The sequence below is a fragment of the Halyomorpha halys genome, unplaced genomic scaffold (genome assembly GCF_000696795.3).
Source record: "Halyomorpha halys isolate HHAL.00 unplaced genomic scaffold, Hhal_1.1 Scaffold1741.1, whole genome shotgun sequence".
NCBI lineage: Eukaryota > Metazoa > Arthropoda > Insecta > Hemiptera > Pentatomidae > Halyomorpha > Halyomorpha halys.
In genome coordinates this window covers 36,804-43,135 of record NW_027106797.1, presented here as the reverse complement: position 1 = coordinate 43,135, position 6,332 = coordinate 36,804, and positions in this window count along the sequence as shown.

Genomic DNA, 6,332 nt, shown 5'->3' with positions numbered 1-6,332 from the left:
AATATTTACAGAATCGACCTGAGGATCCCTGAGCCCACTCTATCCCCCACGTGTGAGGGGTAGAGCAGAGCTCGAGAGATCCCAGCGCATCCCTCTCGCCGCATCACTGGTAATGAGCCAGTGGAGGCTGAATATTTTGTATTAATTTTTAAATAAAAGGGGTTTTGACACAACTACAGATCTACAAGAGCATCCTGAGTCCGACGCTTCTATACGTGGCACCACTCTTCACATACCTCTCCGATGGCAAGCAGCGTCACCTTCCAGGACAGCTTGCTGCGGAAGATGGTCCGCACTACATCGTGGAAGAAGAAGAAGCCTCCTCCTTGAAGCCAAAACTGCATCAGCTCCTCGAACTGCCCACAGTACCAGAGTTCAATATTCGGAGGCATGGCAAGTTCTTTGACTCCCTCAAAACTCTGACCAATCCACTCATTCAATCATTGACACCAGCGCCCCCTCTAGTACGCTGGCAAGAACTACATCCCCGTAACCAATGAGTAACAAACCATTGAAAGAGATACTTGTTTAGTTTTTTAGTCAAGTTTTTAGTCTGTAGGGTAAATTCAGCAAACGAAGTGCATCTATTAAGCACTTATATAAAATCAAAAATATAATATCTCAACCTATCCTTAGAATGGAGCACTGCTCCAGTAAAGGAACAAATGTCTAATTGTATATAGTTGTACTTTAATAATATAATTTTTATTGGGGTTAGGAAAAAAAAAAGAAAAAGAGAATTCTTCCGACATCCTTTTCCTTTTTTATTAGTTTTTCTACACCACACACACAACACTTATTACATATATATCGATAGTAGCTTTCCTGCAAAACATTTATAAATATGATCCTATTCTGTAACGTGGGTCTATTGCATTACATGAATATGCTTTCCACCATATTTCAATCCTTCTAGGTCCCATTTTGAAATTAGATTCCTCCTTTCCACATTTTTTTGTCTGAATTATTTACCTCGAAGTTTCTTACATCAAATCCTTACCAAGTTTCCTTATATTTAGCTTTAAAAGCTATTGTGAAGAATTGGCTTGTCCTATGATTCGGCCTATCCAAGGTTTCCAAATGTGTTTTTGATCCAGTTCATTTTTTTTTTTCTATATTTTAATTTAATTAAATTTGTGTATCAGTTGGAAGGTTATTTTTTTATTATTTCATTTTCTTCATTATTTTTGTGTGTGTGTGTGGTATTTTTTTCTGGTCCTCCATTGTATTTTAACTCCAACCAGCGAACATTTAATTCTGGGGAAGAGGCCGGGTTTTCACTAATGAAACCCCTCGCCCCAACAGGATTAATATAACAGCAATTGACTTACACAGAAAAAATAATTTGAGACAAAATAACAAAAGAAAAAAAAATATTTTCTATTTATTTATTGAAATTTAAAATTATATTTACATAAAAATACATCTAGTAAATGTAATATTAGTTCTATTACAATTAAAGGATCCAACCTTTTAGAAAACTACCAATAAGTAGCACTCCAATATCATTTCTACATTAGAAGATCTCGGGGCATCTTCTTTTTAGATGCCTCAGAAAATGGTCAAGAATAGATGAGGAAGTAAGGTTAGAAACTAGTGGATTTGGGTGATTAAGGATTTTAGAATGAAAGAATTGATATCTGGTTCTGCCAACGGAACATTGAAGCCTTTATGGATGATTTTATTGTGATAAAAAAGCATGGGCGAATCATCATTGTTGCTTTGTATGGGGTCCGAAATTTGTCCACTTTGTTAAGATGAGGACTTTTGTTGGAGTTTAGCTTACAGACAATTTGATCATTTTTCAAATATTTTGTTATAAAATATATTTAATAAGCAACTACTCCTAACGGTGAAGAAATGTTTGATGCAGCTGAATTTTTATCCGGTCTTATTTTATAAAAAACTAATTTCCTTCCCTGGCATTTATAATAAAAATATAATGTGGTTTAAAGACTTTATATCCAATTTGGTTGAGAAAAAAGTTCCACAAAAACCCCAAGAGTATGATTCAACATCATTCAAACTTAGTTTAAATTCAAGAAATTAATATTAAACAAATTGCTTTAGGCATGATTTAAAACTGATAGATCACTCTATGGATGTTCCATAATTAACTATGGGATATTAGTTATGTTATCTCTGGGACAGATAGACTGTATAATAAAATTAACCTTAATCCTAAAACGTGTTGACATAAATTAACACATAACGAACAAGTTCGTTGTTCCATTGACTGCCACTGCAAGGACAAAGATAACCAAATGTGACCATTTACACGCTCGTCTCATTAAATTGCTTATCTCTTTATTCGGTTACAAAATGTTCCACCTTTTCCTCGTATTCCTGTATACCGACTATAAATTGAATAATTGTGAAATTATGGATAAATTAAATTTTCTTCTAATCGCAACTTTCGTCCCTGCTTTTTCTCAGAAATTTCCTTATTATAAATTTTTTTTTTTAATTATTTATTTATTGTAATTTACAACTGTACAAAATAATACAATAAGTAAATGCTTATTATAAATAAAGATACAAGAGATTTTTATACAGAAAGGAGGATCTTAAGAAAAATCTATGTGCCCAGGAAAACACAAGAAGGTTACAGGTGAAAATCTATCGAAAAAATCTACAGAAAATTCAAAGATCCGGATGGAGAAGTATCAGAAGTCTGATGTTCTATGGGCACAAGAAAAATATTTTTAAGAAAAGTTTTAGCTAAAAAAGTATAGGAGGTTACAATAGGCAAAGAATTAAAGAACCTTAAAAATTCAGATACCGACTCTCTAGATAGACACATACTGCAACTGAAAAATCGCGCCAATATTGGAAAAAGAAAAGAGGGGCATGAAGTGGTCCGAAGAAAGAAAATAAAATCCAGGTTTTCGACTGACGAGCCCGCAGATTGGTACGCAGACTTTGAGGATCAAAAATGTTTGGTACATACATGTCCATATTAGTACAATGACTGAAAATGCTTTTAAGAAATAAAATGTGGGGCTCTGGAATGCATAGGTATGTAGAAAACTGCATACGTAAAATTGAGCACTGATTATACTTTCCTTACGTGGTGGAAAGTAAGGTTCAATGTGATTTTGGAATAGTCCAGTCCATGAAACTGTTAAAAAGGAAAGTTTAATTCAAAACTGATTCATGACATTAAACAGAAATTAGAAATTAATAAACATCATCTTTTGAGAGTACTTCAAAGATGTTCAAGAAACAGTACTTTCTTAATTTTTTTTTTTTTTAAACTTCATTTCCAAAATCCTACATAAAATCCTTGATTCTCCTTATTATGTCACAAATAACCTCATTCACAAAGAACTTAACATCCCATTCGTTGCAGATTTGACCCAAAACAGATATGCGCCTTTTCATTCCAAACTCCTTAACCATCCTAACCCATTAATTCTTAATCTTTCATCCTTAACAATCCCTGATAACCCTCCAAGGCGTCTGAAAAGAAGATGGCCACAGGACCTTCTAATTTAAATTAATGTTTGAAGTACCACCAATAGGTGGTTCCTTCCCAAAATTTTCAAGTGTATATGAAACATACTACATATTTACCTATTGTATTATTTTGTACATTTGTAAATTACATTAAATAAATAATTTAAAAAAAACAAAAAAAAAAAAAAAAAAAACATCATTTTATTAATGCTGCCAAAATAACTGATATATGTGCATTAAACTTGTTTTTTTTTTAATACAAGGTAATCAAAATTTTCTGAAAGAATTTCGTATTCCTGAGCTTTCAAAAAATGATTGATTTCCCCCTCTTTCATATGCAACAAAATAAACATTTCGTACTAACTTAGAACTATTGTCATATACAATTGAAGAATACGTTAATACGTACAAAAAGTATTTGTAATAGACAACATCCAATACTAGTACAGTGGATATTTTCGATTACAAATTGTCAATGCATCACACGTTATTAACTCTTGATTTTCGCATTCCAGTGACATATAGTATATAAGACGAGCCTTGATGAGCTGTAATACACATGAAATAAAATAAAACATAATAAAAAGCCGTAGTAGACAATTCATAATAAGAAACAATATCTATTAAGTGGAGAAACCTACTGAGTAACTCCTCTGATATATCACTCCAATACTTGAGTGCAACAGAAAAAAAACGACGCAAGATAGTAGTAACGAATGAATTATCATAAGCATCTCCCATGTTATCTCAAGTATTTTCTTTTTTCCATACAACTGCAAATTTCTCGACTAAAACTGATGATTTCTCAGCTTTTGTCACAAATTTTTGAACGTACAATGACTTTCCTATCTCAACCAATTCCACAGTTGGTATAAGAGAAAACATATTGTGTTAACACGCGAAACTTATTTCAGTGAATCAGTTGATTTCTGGTTTTGAGGATATTCTTTGAATATGTCAGCAAGATACTAGACTGGAGTTTAGTATTAAGTGAATAATAAGCGATCTATTCGCGGAATTAATCTCCTAAATGATAGAAAATGTTTGCAATTATTCCAAATTGGTGCTAAGTAGGTAAAATTCCAGAAAACGGTTTGTTATTTCTATATTTTATTACTATTTAATCCATAGCCCTCCTGGGACACATCCAGTCTCTATAAAGTCAGTACTCTTAATTGTGGAAAAACAGAAAATGCTAAAAGTCGTGTTTTCCTTCCCTTTTTTTCGTATTTCTTTATTTTCTTCATAATTGGTAGTTAAAGGATTATAATTAAAACTATTCGTTAAAAGCATTACATCCCTTCTATTAGTGTATATTTATAATTTTCGATTAAATGCACTTTTTTTATTTAAACATTGTATTTATTTTCATATTGTTATAAAAAGGGGAACAGAAAAGCTAGTGTCGTATTCCAGTTATAAAACTATAATTACTTTCTCAATCCTCATTTTGCATGAAATAGATCTTATTAGAGACCAAATTTGTCTGATAGTAATTGTTTGTTTCCTAGTTTCAAAATCAGCCAAACCTCGACAGAAATTTCACTAATCTTATATTCCACAAAAGGTTTTGGGGGTGTCTCTACAAATTTTGTCGTGAATTGTTTTATTAGATTCATTTTCAGGATCCCTAGATCCTCTCTCGTCTCCAGTTGTTACACAGAATTAAAGTGGATCTACTCTCTTTTCCGTCGGAAATACTTCCTTGTTGGTGCATCTCTTCAGACCATTAAGAACTAAAAAGCCTCCATACATCCTAGATTTTTTGCCTCGTGTCCCTTTGCCCACTTACATAGCGTATCTCAGCCCACAAACTTGTAAATTCCCTCTCATAAACGGTTTCTTAAGAGAATCCTGTGTAATCCATGCTACCTCGTTCTGGAGCTTTCTACTTACATCCATCCGGGACCGCCCATTAACTACATTTAAACATAAACCATTTCGCCTACTTCAACTATTTTTATTGTTTACATTATGCTTCGAGTATTCATAAATATCAAGTTACACCCTTGGAACTTTTTTTTTTTATCACTTACATATGCTTATACTTAGTAATTAAAACATTTTATGCCAGACGATTGGAACTTGATGTTCCAGAATAAAAAAACGTTTATTTTTGTTGTACAACATTTAATACTTAAACTGAGTTTTGCATATGTGCATATACACATAGGTGTATGGTTCTCAATATTTATTTATTTCAATTTGATTTCTTGTATTTCTTAATTAATTTATTATTTAGAATTAACATATTTAAGGTAAAATAATGCATGTATTAAAATATATTGTAGTAAATATAATTAAGTAAACGCAAGTGACAAATATTCTTGTAATAGTACTAACCTGTGGCTTGAAATAACTATGATAAAAGTCTCTCTAGAATAAGATTGTTATAAAGAACGTTCTTTGTCATTGTTTTAACATGAATGCCCGCTATCACGGTAGCCCTCCATTCTTCCGTTTGTTAGGACTATAGGGAATATAATTTTATTATTATTATACATTTCATTACCTAAGTATATTATTTTTAAAAAATTAAACAAAATATGAATTAATTTAATCAATTCGAATATATTTACACATTTTAAAAGTTTTTCTGTATTGACTTTTTACTTGTTGGCGTTTTAAGGTGTATATTTTTTTGAACTTAATTAAAATTATGGTAGTTTCGAGAAGTTGAAAAATTTTATTTCAATCTTCACAGTAGGGATTGAAATTATCAGCTAATTGTGTAGGTCTTTAATTATAGATAAATTTTGAGGTTTAGTCGTTTACGTTCGTGTAGTTTAATTTTGTATGTTTAGTCGCATAATTGTTGTATATATTATTTTATCATTATGCTATTTTATTTATTTATTTTTCATACAGATCGT